Genomic DNA, 14969 nt, shown 5'->3' with positions numbered 1-14969 from the left:
GTCAAGATTTAGGCAGACATTAATTTTAAAGAATTTAATAATTCCAATAATTAGACCAAATATCAATCAAATCGCGCGGTTTTTAAAGATAACTGATCTTTTCCTACTTTTGGGCTTGATGGGTACAAACACCCATGCATTAACTTACTTGAGTGAACAGTCAGGGTTGTTTTTGTTGAAAAGAGATCTCAGATCAAGTCCAGACTAGAATTCATTTATCAACAATAACAATGGTCATTTATGTTCACACTGGTATGTTGCTAAATACAGCATTGGGTGTTCTATGTAGCGATAGAATAACAAACAAATGCTGATACACAGAGATGAACATGAACAAATGCTAAAATTACAGCAAATGTCTTTTTAAGGTTGGGTTTACCTTGTAGCTTGTAAAGCAGTTGAAAGTTGCATGATAAAGAAGTGTTAATTTATGCAAATGTATGCAAATCACCTGATTTCTTGGCTTCTTTTGCCTCCCAATTTCAAAATTTCCAACGAATTTAACTCCACTCCGGCTGGGTCAAATTTTCTGAAATTTCACATTATGTTTTTTAAATGCTATATAACACAACAACTATCAATTGGTTTTGTTTGGCAATAAAGCTCTTACATTTTGAATAAGAGGCATTTTGAATAAGAGGCATTTTAATTTTGCTGATAATGATTTTAATCAATTATTAGAGTGTCAGTCTTTAAACTCCTACAATTTTAAAATGAAGATGGATAATGCCAAGTAAAATAGTTGTTTTTTTCTACATGAATACTATCCTTTCAAGTGAAATATTACATTTCAGAAAATACTGTCTAGTTTTCGACTTAAATTAATTTTTATCATTAATACAAAAATTGAGGTTTTTTACCCCAAATATACACCCACTTCATCTTTTGAGTAAACTACTGCTACTGCTACTCTTCTTTTCTGCTACTTTTTTCTATGTTTCATTCTCATCAGTTTTACCCTTTCTAAATTTTTTAAATGTTCTACATAACTTTTTACAGTGCTTAATACATCTACTATAAACCTTTTTGAAATAAATTTATGGCCATCTCATCTTCAAGGTGCTTTTCAACGAATAGGTTTTAATGTTGAAAATAAAAATATTATGTATTACTGTCAAAAATATATGGTGAAAAATTTACAAAAGGGTTCATTTTCCAGTAATCCTGTATGTGCATCCAGAAGATCATGTGGCACTGCACCAATGCTATGGTGTCGGATTGTTGAAATATTGTGTACACATGAAATTTGCTGTAGTCCAAGAAGTGATCTCAGTGTGTATGAGGCTGGAAAAATGTGGATAGGCTTACACATTGTGTATTGATGCTAATACTTTTGTGTCCCATTCGTTCTGATATGTATAATCAAAGATTTCACAGTGGCGGCTGGCAGAAAAGGCAAAAAAACAAATTAACATGTATTGTTTCGTGTCATCTGAAAACATGCGCATCATGAGTATTTTAAAATTAAAATTTGTTAAAAAAATTTGAAATATGAATGCTCTGTCAATTTTGAAAAATACTGCTCACAAAATGTGAATTTTGACTTACACAGGGTTATCTGCATTTTAATATGAACATTGGATTGTGAATGGAATGAGCAGAATAACATGTGAATTCATGTTTTGGATAAGGTGTTTTGTTCAAGAAATGTTCTAAAGTATTCCTCAGCATTGTTGCTTTCAGTGGCAGCAACTTGGTTTTATGACAACCAAATAGAAAAAAAGAGAAAATTAAAAACAAGTTGGCTTTCACCAATTTTAATTCCTAATGTTTAAAACTTTCACCGTGAGTCTGCAAATATTCAGCATCATCCAATGAAAATGTATGCTGAACGTGTGCATGTACATGTACATCTCACTTTCCAGAAATATCTGGATATCTGCAAATGAGATGTACCATTAAACTTCAAGATATATATCACTTTGCCAATTATCTGCTCCTCTGATTTTCTGTTCACCATTTCTAACTGACATCTTTGCTTGTCTTTGTGTGCATCATATGTATCAGTGAGACATAACGAAAAAAGTATTCATATTTAGTAATTAACTTTTCTTCAGAAATTTACAACCAGATATGTTTATTGCTACCCTTTCCAAAAGTGTGCCACTTGCAGTCCCTGCAAATCATTCTTTTTATAGTCATATAACCCTGAAATGATTTGTTATATCATCGATTAAATGTCCACTACAGTTCCTGCAACTTGTTAGACTGGATATGTCTATAATGTATAAGCATGCATGTATATATTAGGGGGGGCCATGGAAAAAAAACAGGAAAGATGAGGGGGGGCCATAGATTTTTTCTATAATTTACTAGGGGGGCCATGGAAAAAAATCACCGAGAAAATAGAAAATCCTCCACCCCCCCCCCCCCCCTGGAAGTAAATTCTGAATCGTCCCTTACAGCCTAGTAACTTGCAAAAGTGTTCAACAATTTTGTCATATCAAGCAATTTGTTTTATGATTTATAAGAATAAGTAATGCCTCAAATATTTTGTCATCAAGTCACCAGTGTAACAAATACTTCCAAAGTTAATTTCAGAAAAATCCAAAGTCCATCTAGTATTTGAATACAACATGCATCAGCAACTTTATTCATCTGATGTGTTACTTTTTGGTGTCAGATTTAATTTATTCAGCAAATTCTGAACACATGAATTCTAGTGAGTATCATTGCACAGATACTCCTTCAACTTTCAAATGATAGAGAGTCAAGGTCTTAAGATTCCTCTGTTTTTACACAGGTACCAGTGATCTGATTTTTTTTCACCGCCCTCACGGTAAAATCCACTGGCCCACAAAAATTTGCACATGTACTCCTTCAACCTTCAAATCGAACTGATTGTAATGTGAACCAGTTAAAATTGTCAGAATCTCATCAAGCTTAAGGTATCTAGAATTGCACCATTCAACGATTTCCAAATTTAAAATTTCTCCCTGACACAATGCGCAAGCCAGAATTGCACCCTGCAACCAGTTCCAGATATCTAGAATTGCACCCTGCAACCAGTTCCAGATATCTAGAATTGCACCCTGCAACCAGTTCCAGATATCTAGAATTGCACCCTGCAACCAGTTCCAGATATCTAGAATTGTACCCTGCAACCAGTTCCAGATATCTAGAATTGCACCCTGCAACCAGTTCTAGATATCTAGAATTGCACCCTGTAACCAGTTCTAGATATCTAGAATTGCACCCTGCAACCAGTTCTAGATATCTAGAATTGCACCCTGTAACCAGTTCTAGATATCTAGAATTGCACCCTGCAACCAGTTCTAGATATCTAGAATTGCACCCTGCAACCAGTTCTAGATATCTAGAATTGCACCCTGCAACCAGTTCTAGATATCTAGAATTGCACCCTGTAACCAGTTCTAGATATCTAGAATTGCACCCTGCAACCAGTTCTAGATATCTAGAATTGCACCCTGCAACCAGTTCTAGATATCTAGAATTGCACCCTGCAACCAGTTCTAGATATCTAGAATTGCACCCTGCAACCAGTTCTAGATATCTAGAATTGCACCCTGCAACCAGTTCTAGATATCTAGAATGGTTCTACTCCGGAATAAAAAGGACGCGATGCGTACGCCCTTCTACACACTCGTACGCCCCAAATAATCACGTGATGCCGGTACAAACAAACCCGCATGTGTACTGAACGCGTATGGAAATACACGTACGTCTGTGCGCGTTTGCGCACATGGCTTTGTTTGTACCGTGGTCGATTCGAATTCCGGGTTTGGCCTATTGCACCCTGTAACCAGTTTTAGATATCTAGAATTGCACCCTGCAACCAGTTTTAGATATCTAGAATTTCACCCTGCAACTAGTTCCAGATATCTAGAATTGCACCCTGCAACCAGTTTTAGATATCTAGAATTGCACCCTTCAACTAGTTCCAGATATCTAGAATTGCACCCTGCAACCATTTCTAGATATCTAGAATTGCACCCTGCAACCAGTTCCAGATATCTAGAATTGCACCCTGTAACCAGTTCAAGATATCTAGAATTGCACCCTGTAACCAGTTCTAGATATCTAGAATTGCACCCTGCAACCAGTTCCAGATATCTAGAATTGCACCCTGCAACCAGTTCTAGATATCTTAGAAGAATTGCAACCTGCAACCAGTTTCAGATATCTAGAATTGCACCCTGCAACCAGTTCTAGATATTTAGAATTGCACCCTGCAACCTTTTGCTAGAATTGCACCCTGCAACCAGTTCAAGATATCTAGAATTGCACCATGAAGGCAGTTCCAGATATCTACAATTGCACCAAGCAACCTCTTTCAGATTCTGAATTGCACCCTGAGCTTGTTGATCACTTTTCAAAATGCAATCTTTGACCCATCCCAGATAATGGACACTCAGTTTGCTGTTGTATATTGCTTTTGAGGTTGTACCTTACATTATCTTCTTATAAGACCTACAAGGCACTCTCTAATACCACAGCAGTTGCATTATGGGAAAATCTACTTACCGTAAAAACAAAGTATGTTTGATTCACTCAGCAAAGCTTTGACATGATCTGGTACCAAGGAAATCATCCTTTGAAGTCCTGGACTCTTTCACCATTGTACCAACCCTGTCCCCGAAACAGAAATACAAAATAACTCATAAAATCTGAAGCTATTCAATAGATAAAAACATCACTTTACATCGTTTTAAGGTCATGTTGTTAAAAGAATTGCAGTCCATGATAAAATATGACAGAATTTAAATCAAACCCACAAAATACTTACAGATTCCACAAAGGCAAAGACATTACACTATAGCATAGGCATGACTTGACTCAGATTGTTGACTACAGTTCACATTAAGGTCATTGATGTCATGCCATGCCTGTATTCATGATAGGAACAGCAAATTATGAAGAAAGTACTTTTTGTTTTTGATAAAGCATATGGTAGGAGGAAAATTCTGACAGGGAGAAAATGTAAAAGTCAGGTTGTAGAGTAGTTACTGATTTGACCTATTTAATTGAATTGATGCATTCTTGGATAGACCTGAGATCAGAGTGCACATTGCAGCTTTAGTGAAAGGTATCTACATGAATCATTTGTTGTAGGTGTGTTATTTCATTCAGAGAGTTGATTGCATTTATCAGTTGTTTATATTTGTGAGACATCAATGGTCACCAGCAGTTGAACAGTTGTCAGAGACAGTTGTGATTTGATTTTATGAAAACTTCTGCATCTGATTGAACTTGTAAAATCTAGTGAGTGTATAAAATAATATGCATAGATGCTCCTTGAAACCTGAAAAAATTTTCCAAATCTGATAATTGCTAGTAGGATGGCAGCAGATAAACATCTTGCACTTTGTAAGAATCCTCAGATCCTAATTTCATTATACAATCAAAAGGAGTCTCTGTCTTGATGTCATTTTCACACAACTTTATGTTTACAGTCATCTGTCAAGGTGTAACTTACTGGAATAACAGCTTTCAAATGCTACCGAAACCTTCAAAAGTAAAGTTAAAATTGAAAAACCTTTCAGTTGAAGATTGTCAGAGACAGTTGTGATTTGATGGTATGAAAACTGAATCTATTGAACTTGTAAAATCTAATGAGTGTATAAAATAATGTGCATAGATGCTCCTTAAGACATGAACAATTTTCCAGATCTCATAGGGCCAACCATTGCTAGTAGGTGGCTGCTGATAAACATCTTGCACCTTGTATAAGATTCTTCAGATGCTCAATTCATTTCACAATCTAAAGGAATCTCTGTCTTGATGTCATTTTTACACTTTATGTTGACAGTCATCCGTCAAGGTTTAACTTACTGTAGCAACAGCTTTCAAATACTACCAAAACCTTCAAAAGTAGAGTTCAAATTGAAAAACCTTGCTTAGTGATTCTTTATAGATATTCACTGATGCATATTATAAATTTACAGTTTGTAAATTTACCAAGCCCAACAATGATTTCCATTGTACCATAGAGTTTTGTACATCACTTCACAGACTTCAGTGACAAACAGAATTCTTTAAACAATTCTTTTTCCTGCCACAAATTATCATCTAATAATGGTGACAATGGTATAAACTTGAGTTTGCATTGAAAACACTGAAACCTATACGCTCTCATAATCACTATGGCAGACGTGCCACATAAAGTATGCAATGTATTGTCAAAAACATACACACATATAATCGTCACAAATGTGCCACTATTGTTGGTGATTGGCAGAGATTTGATTAAAAACGTGTTAGCAAATTTGTGTTGCTTATTTTTACATGACATACATAAGTCATAGTAAGTTTGCATAATTACAGAAATTCTCTTATGTACCAGAGGCTACATATTACTTGAGGTTAGCAGGTCATCCCAGGGTCACATCAGCCAAATACATAACACTGCCTGATAATCCCCATACCCAATTGACAGTTTACAATGACACCACTTTGTGTCTATTCATTTAAATTGACTGTTTGTATACCACTTTGCCATACACATATGCCAATCAATTTGGGTCATTTCTTGTGGTGCCGTCTGTTAATGCAAAATTAATAGATATGTCGCATTAGAAAAGGACATTGTTTATCAACTTTAAATGAAGCAGTTAATTAGTTATTTTTGAAGTTTAATCAAGTAAACAGATCAGTAATGTTGAAAACTGACAGTTCAGTTTAGGGGCTGTGTCACTTCATTACTGATTGCATTTCAAATTTATTGAAAGTCCATGCTGGGACCATTAAAAGCTCCTATATTTGCATCTCAGCTGGGACTAGGTCCACTTTGCTCAAATTGAACTCTAGTTCTGGCTATTACACTGCAGTAACCTACACTGCACCTTAATTCAGTTGTTGTTTTGGTTTGAAGTTGTTGGCAGAGACCCACACATAAATGAATCTTGGTTGCAGAATGCTAATAAACTTAAAATCCTACAACCAGTTCAAGATGTCTGGAAATGCCGCCTCCAACTATTTCAAGATATCTAAAATTGCCCCCTGCAACCATGAGTTCAAGACACATTTTAAATAGCAGGCAGAGTTAGAGATTTGTCCCAGATAATGGACTCCAAGTTTGCTGTCATGGATTGCTTTTCATGTACGTTGTACCTTACATTATTATACACCTGCGTTAGACTCTGTAACCTATGGAGTTTCGTCGTACAGTTAGTTTGGTATCAGACAGAAGACGCAAAGACCAGTAACTTTGACGCAGAGTACAAAAACTTTGGGTGTTATTGGACGCTATTTTATCTTTGACCTCAAAACACCTTCACATTAACACAGGGAAAAAGAAGAGAAAATTTTAGATTTTCACAAAAATATATACTTCTTAGCATTGAGTACTTCACAAATTAAATCATGGTCAGTCCTAAACCTCTGAATTCAAGTAAAATTATGCTGCTGACGTACAATTTCTACCATGTGCACTGGGCAACATGGGTTGAAATTTTGTTCTGTGCGCTTAGCAGATGCACTCAACGCGTTCCCAGTCTGCTCGTGATCGCTCAGTACAGTGCGTGACGAGCATCCAAAAGACACCTTAATTTCTACTTTTTTTCTTATAAAGTTGGACTAAAAAGGTGTGCAATAATAAAGTTATTCCCAAAATACCGGGATTTATGTCCTCATGATATATACATCGTACGCTTCAGTATTTTCATTGACGCTAAGCATCTTGGACAATACCTCCGCTGCACGATATACTTGGACATAATCCTGGTATTTTGGGAATAACCTTATATTATCTTCTTCTATTAAAGACCTACAAATCACTCCCTTAGATGTAGTGCGGTAAACCTCCAACTGGACGATGTCCCGGGCCAATCTTCATGCAAATGTTTTTACTAAAAGATGCAAATAAGATGACCCAGGCTTATCCACAATACAATAATCAGTACATTTACACATCATGGCAGAAGGTGACCCCGGCCTATCCACAAATACATCTACACGCTATGAAGGTGACCCAGGCCTATTCTCAATACAAATGCATGTACAAACTATGGAAGGTGACCCAGGCCTATCCTCAATACAAATACATGTACAAACTATGGAAGATGACCCAGGCCTATCCTCAATACAAATATATGTATAAACTATGGAAGATGACCCAGGCCTATCCTCAATACAAATATATGTATAAACTATGGAAGATGACCCAGGCCTATCCAGAACAGGTACAGACTATTTGTATTGATCATAGGCCTGAGTCATCTTCCATACTGTGTGCATTTACGTGTATTGTGGATAGGCCAGGGTTATCTCCATAGCCTGTACATGTATATGTTGATGGGTTGGAGTCATCTTCTGCCGTGATGTGTACATGTACAGAGTAATTATATTGTGGATAGGCCTGGGTCATCTTATATGCATAGGTCATAGTATTTGCAGGAGGATAGGCCTAGGACATCGTCCGTTGAATGTTTATGTTGCTGTTCCTAAGATACTGGCTGTTGCAGGATGGGGGAAATCTACTTACTTTAAAAACAATAATCACCAAAGCTTTGACACAATGAGGTACTCAGGAAATCATCCCTTGGAGTCCTGGAAACTTTCACCATTGTATCAGCCATGTGTCACAATCTATAAAACAACAGAAACATCATAAGTCTGGGTCATTTCCAAAATTGGTAATGCCATACCATAATATTTTTTATCCTATCATCAGCCACAAATTGACACAAAAAGCTCCATGGATGTAATTTGTGAAAAAAACAATTAATCGTGCTGTATTGTGTCATAATCTCCAACAGTGGCCACTCTGTCAACACACATTTTCAAATCATATATCATTTTAGTCTGGCTCAGATAACCAATCCCATATACGGTATTTCTTTGATGCTCGGACTCTCGCCTGAAGTCCTGCAATATATCAATGATGTACCTACACAGATTGTTCAGAAAACCCCACTTGCATCCGGAGATGGCAGCTATCAAAAAATTCTACATGAGAGAGATGAAGGAAATCAGGGAAAGGGGTAACCGAAATGAATTGTAAATATCTTGGTTGCTGCTTTGCTTGATGGTCTTATTGTTTGACAAAGCTTAGTGTCCTTGGGGAAAATAGGATCATGTTCATCATGAAACAAGTACCAAGTTTTGGATTTTGCAGCCTACAAGAAAGCTTGATATAAGAAGGCATGGTATAGCGTCACCAATTTCGGAAATAATCCGGACTGATTATTAAACTGTAGTCAAACTCTTCGTACAACGTCTCATAAAAGTACTATGACTATTCATGACAGGAACAATACACTGTAATTTTGATGTACTCACCTCTGAACTTTTAACATCACAGACCAAGACGGGATATTGTCATTGGAAGGCATGCAGAGTACGTACATTCACTGTGGCATTCTGTATCAACATTGTCTGAGAGGAAAAATGTAAAGAAATATTTAGTGTCATAGTATCTGGAACCTTGTTTTTTATCAGAATTGATGCACTTATGGACAGACCTGTGATCAGAGTGCACATTGCAGCTTTCATTGAAAGTTTTGTCAAGGTGTAGCAGACTTACATTGTACAAGAAAGAAGTCACTTTGACACCTTTTACTAGTGCTGTAATGAACACACTGACTGCAGGAAAGTATATGCATTATTACATGTATCAATTCTGATCACATGGGAACACAGTCTAATTGATACTACCATGTGTTGAATTTCATAAATATTTGCCTTGTTGATCAAGTAATCCTGTCTCTGTTATGAACAGTAATCAGCTGTAGGAAGAATTTTGTACAAACCCATTTTATCAGAATTGATGCATTCTGGGACAGACCTGAGGTCAGAGTGCACATTTCATAAAATAAATGGACTATTTCATGGTTTATCAAAATTTCATGACATATCACATAATTTTTCAGCAATAGCATGTGATTCAGTTTGCCTTTCACTACAGATTTGAAAATAAAACAGAGTAGCTTTCTTGAGAGAGGGAGACATTTTACTGTGAGGTGACTTCACAGCAATTTTAAAGTTAATGATAGGAATGCTGGAATTATGGAGCATTTACCACCATGATAAAAAAACCAACTTGATGATGAGGGTCTGTGAATTTAACAGAGATAGGTCCAGAGTTGAATCTAAGGACATTGCCATGTTTGCATCATGTGTTCTGTTACACTTCAAAACACAAGCTGTTACAATTTACTCTGCTATAAACCCTGTGTTGAAGCATACCAACACTCAATCACTACCCCATGTGGTTCACATTGAACCCTGTGTTTAATGCAAACACTGCTACTATTAAGGACAAGTGACTGAACTGGGATAGTGTTTGTCAACTCTCACCTCTGAACTTTGACCTTGTTGCATGTACTGCAGTGATCATTCTTTGACATCTTTTAAATCCTCACCATTTCATTCAATTATTGCTGGTAGAATAAAATACAAAAATTGTAAAATCTCGTAATCTAAACATTTAATTGATGATGTTATCTGTGAATTTAACAGAGACAGGTCCAGAGTTGAATGTGAGGGAATTGTCATGTTTGCATCATGTGTTCTGTTACACTTCCAAACACAAGCTGCTACAATTTACTCTGCTATGAACCCTGTGTTGAAGCATATCATCACTCAATGACTGTCCATCTTCCCGTTGGAATCTGTGTTGAATATAAACACTTATTACTAGGACAAGTGACCAACTAGGAAAGTGCTTAGTCAAACTCTCACCTCTGAACTTTGACCTCACTGCATGTACTGCAGTGATCACTCTTTGGCATCTTGTAAACTTTCACCCATTTCATCCAATTATTGCTGGTAGAATAAAAGAAAACATGTTAAAATTTAGAAATCTATACTGCCAAATCTAGGAATAGTTTAACATTTCCATATGATGTGAATCTATATATTAATCAGCAAAATACTTACATAGAAACAAATTCCGTGATTTCTAATATCTTTACAAAGTGGATTAATACACGTAGGCAGAGAGTGGCAGCCATTTTATTTTGTTTTGAAAATATAACTCAGCGACACTCTAAAACTGATGACATTTATTGTGCATATCGCAATGTTTATCATAAAATAAGGCTCAGATGATATTTACAGTAAAATCCACCAGGATGGAGAGATATTGGCATGGGTATACAGTGATCGAAATAATCGGTGGCAATGGTGGCATTTGCCACCAAAAACTGTCAATCTGCCACCAAAATTTTTTTCTGGTGGTATTTTTCTGCCACTAAATTTTGGGTCATCATGTCATCGATCCTACGGCTTGAATGAAGGAACACTAGTCTGAAGGAACACGCGTTGTCTGACGGCGGAAAAACTCATTAGCGAAAAAACCCCAAACTAATTGCGACATTTGAATGAAAACACAGCGTGAATCCAAACTTGTGATTGGCTAATCTCCATATCGATGACAGCAGCTTTTGTACACTTGACATGTTGTTGCCCTCTGTGATAGCCGCATATGCAGTCATACCGCACACGATAAAAGCATGTTGTGACATTTTAAAAAAAAGCCAAACTGCAGCCTGCATGAATTAAATAACAATAAATACTTGCAATTCATTAGCCAGTACAGGGCTCAAAAATTCCTATCGCCCGACGCCCGTGGCTAGTGAATTTTGCGTTCGGGCAAGTAAAATCAATATGCTTCCCGTCCGACGGGCAAGTGCACCAGCGGTTGAATTAACTAAGCTCTGGACAATTCAAGCTTGAAAATGTATTTCATTAGGTCTGTACACGCCTACAATCATTGTAAGTCCTTCAACTCTCAAAAGTTTTTTCTGAAAACCCTTGAAAATCCGCCCGACATCGCAAAATAATCGTTCTTGCTGTTGTAAAACACAAAAAGTCGTAAAAATACAGTTTTGCGACATGTTCTCTCCGACGACACGGAGTGAACTCATTGTTTTGTATGTGTGCCGTAAAGTGGTACACTCTTGACAGCGGTTGCCATTCTCTTTGTGCAAGTGCAGCATGAGTCGTATGACAGTCGATCGGCTTCACGCGATAGTGTAATTGCACCCTGTGCTTGGTAAATGGATGTAAACTTATTCGAAGCCATGGATCTCGGCAATGCTTACTGTTCAACGTAAATCAACACCCAGAAGAAAAAGTACAAGTTTACATCGTAGTCGAAACGGGCTCAGTCGACCAAGGAGGCCACATATTGCAGCTACGTAGTGCGTGAGATGCAGACAGTTTCAAATTACGTGACCTTGGTTGTTAGGGATCGGCTCTCACTTACAGAAAACAAATCTGCACTGAAGAGTAACGAAAACGAAACTTGAATCTGCTCTCTTGACGAATACATTTATCAAAATAAAACTTTGAAAGACGGCTGTGCTCAGTGAGTAAACATGTAAACAGGTAAAAGGGTTGCAGATGTACATGTGCGTATGCATTGGCAGATAAACACTAGCAGAGCAGTTGTTTGTGATCTCAGCTTGATAATAAAGAGCAGCAGCCAGCTATGCACATTGTAAATCACATAATTTTATTACTCTTATGCAAAGATTTTAATTTGGATTAGGTTGTGGAAAAATTCCAAATTAAAGATGTTTTCTAGATGGCCAAATCTACAGAAAAAAACTAAAGTATTCTCACATTTTTTCTGCGACATTTTAGATTTGGTAATAGTCCTTCATTTTAACAAAAATGCAGTTAATGTTTGAATCTGTTTTTTCCCTCTTTGAATTCACTTCATGTGGCCAAACTCTTGCTTTCTGTTACAAATTACTGGTACAGTTATTAGAAATATAGGGCAAGTAATTTTTTCTGTCGGGCAAGTAAAAATGAAATTCACGTGTCCCACGGTTGGTAAGTTTGAAAATTTTTTTTCGAGGCCTGCAGTATGGGTTGATTTTTTGTGACGTTTACTCACCATATTTTCAAGAATTTATAAATTAGAGTGAGTAAGTGGCAATGACAAAATGTTGTATTATACCGATCACAAACTGCCACCAGATTTTTCATAATTGCCACCTGATTTTATATCCGGTGGCAAACTTTTGCCACAAGAAGTAAAAAAGTATTTCTATCCCTGGGTATATCATGATAACAGTGTTTATGTCAAATAACTTAAAAAATGGTTCACATCTAGTATTGAAAATCACCAATAGACATTCAGAAGAAATAGTTACTGACCACTAGACTGTCTTCACAATATATTTAAAAGATCTCTAAAAGATCTCTAAAACTCTCACGCCAAACTTTGGAAACATTACTAATGTCTACTAGTAAAGCTGTATTATATACAGTTATGGTGCAAATGACAAGAAAATTCCAAGAAAATCGACTTCAAACTCACAAATGTCTTGTGAAACATCAAAAGTTATGAAAAGAAAATGATAATTATTTGGTTATAATCATCAAACTGTTGCTATGGATACAATCAGACATTCAATGATTGTATTAATTCATTGAGTTATCATTTTGAATTTTACAAAAGTACAGCTTTTAACAAAAAAATTCATTTTGTTTTGAACTAGAGAAAGGTTACAAGGAAATGAGAAATTTTAAACAAATAGAATAAATGCTGTCGCTATGGTTACCAGTAGCACACAAGTGTCTTAATGTATTGGCATATGATTAAAAAGTTTACTTCAGTCTTTCAAGTTTTGTAAAAGAATTTTTATGATATTATGACCTCTGAAGAAGTTATGAAGAAAAGCAAATTTTGAATATTTATGTTGCCATGGTTACTTGTTGGCATCATTGTACTAATTTTTCTATGTATAGAACAAAATCTTGGTCAAAATGACCAGAAAATTCCAACAAACAAAGTCACTCAAACTTAGTAACATCTATTTTCATTCACACTGGACACCTCCAGTAAAACACTACAGAATTTCCACTGTATGTCTATGAATTCAAACATTGTCGACAAAATAAGAATTTTTAAACAATAGTAATAAAACATTGCCATGGATACCAGCCATACATTCTATGAGTCTTTCCATTTATTGAGAATCATTGAAAAGTGAACTACAGTGTGTGAATATTTCCTGGAGAATTTTTATTTAAATTGCACAACATACATGTATTACCAGGAAAAGATAATTTTGAGGAAATGGAATGAAATCTGTTGCCATGGTGATTAATAATGCTCAAATATAGTAATGCATTGATAGAAAATAAGCAAGTGTGTATAAGCCTTTAAACTTTTGTGAAAAAAATTTCATGGTAATTCAACAACAGATAATTATGAAGAAAAGCAAATTATTAACATTTACGTTGCCATGGTAACGTGTTATGCATAACTTTACTAATGCATTGATGCATAATAAACAAGCTTATGTCGGTTTGTAAACTTTTGTGAAAAAATTTTCAATCTACATCATGAAATACAAAAGTTACAGAAAAAAAATGTTTTTAGCCATTGTCATAAAAAATGTTGCCATGGTTACAATTAGTGAATGAATTCATTTTTTGGTTCACGATAGTTACATCTTTGAAAATAATGAAATGTACTCAATGCAAAGAATTTTTAAATTAGCATGATAAGCTAAAATTTATGACAAAATACATTTTACAAAATACACAATATACTTATTTTGCGTATTTCTGCTGAAAATGTTGCTATGGTAAATTTGCAAAATGACCAATAATTGTGAGAATTTGCAAAAATAATGTAAACTATACTTAAAGGAATTATGTGAATTTTCAAAAATGTCTGGGGCAGTGAAAACTTTATATGAATTACATTAGGTTTCTTTTACAGCAGAACAAAACATACGCTGTGCAACAATGCATTGAATGATTTTCACAGATTTGACCTTTGACCTTTCAGGTGACTGGTCAATGACATTGGTCAATGGTCAACATAAAGACCAAGGACAAAAGTTCAAGAGTCCAAGAGGTTTAGCCTTCCACCGTGATAAACTTGTGGTGTGTGACAGTGGTAACAATATTGTACAGATATTGAACAAAGATTATACCTGCGACAAAGTCGTAGGAAGCTTTGATGGTCAATTTGCAAAGCCATTCCAGCCACTGAGTGTAGCCATCTCACGTTTCAACCGCTATTTCATACTTGATGATGAAAT

General features: G+C 35.9%; 1 long non-coding RNA gene across 3 annotated transcripts in view; it reads right to left on the bottom strand.

Annotated features, from left to right (window-relative positions):
* LOC139123446 (uncharacterized) overlaps positions 1-10724 on the bottom strand; it is a 30455-nt gene extending 19731 nt beyond the window's left edge. For all 3 annotated transcript variants that reach the window (XR_011549675.1, XR_011549674.1, XR_011549673.1), the window contains exons 1-4: positions 10642-10724; positions 10258-10340; positions 9241-9336; positions 8444-8547 (exon numbers count right to left, since the gene is read on the bottom strand). This is a non-coding gene — a long non-coding RNA (uncharacterized lncRNA). The remainder of the gene's footprint in view (positions 1-8443; positions 8548-9240; positions 9337-10257; positions 10341-10641) is intronic.
* Between the last annotated feature and the right edge of the window lie 4245 nt (positions 10725-14969).

Source organism: Ptychodera flava (genome assembly GCF_041260155.1).
Source record: "Ptychodera flava strain L36383 chromosome 23 unlocalized genomic scaffold, AS_Pfla_20210202 Scaffold_23__1_contigs__length_28996876_pilon, whole genome shotgun sequence".
In the NCBI taxonomy this organism is placed as follows: domain Eukaryota; kingdom Metazoa; phylum Hemichordata; class Enteropneusta; family Ptychoderidae; genus Ptychodera; species Ptychodera flava.
The sequence above is the reverse complement of the archived record's forward strand: the minus strand, read 5'-3'. Positions and strand labels throughout refer to the sequence as shown.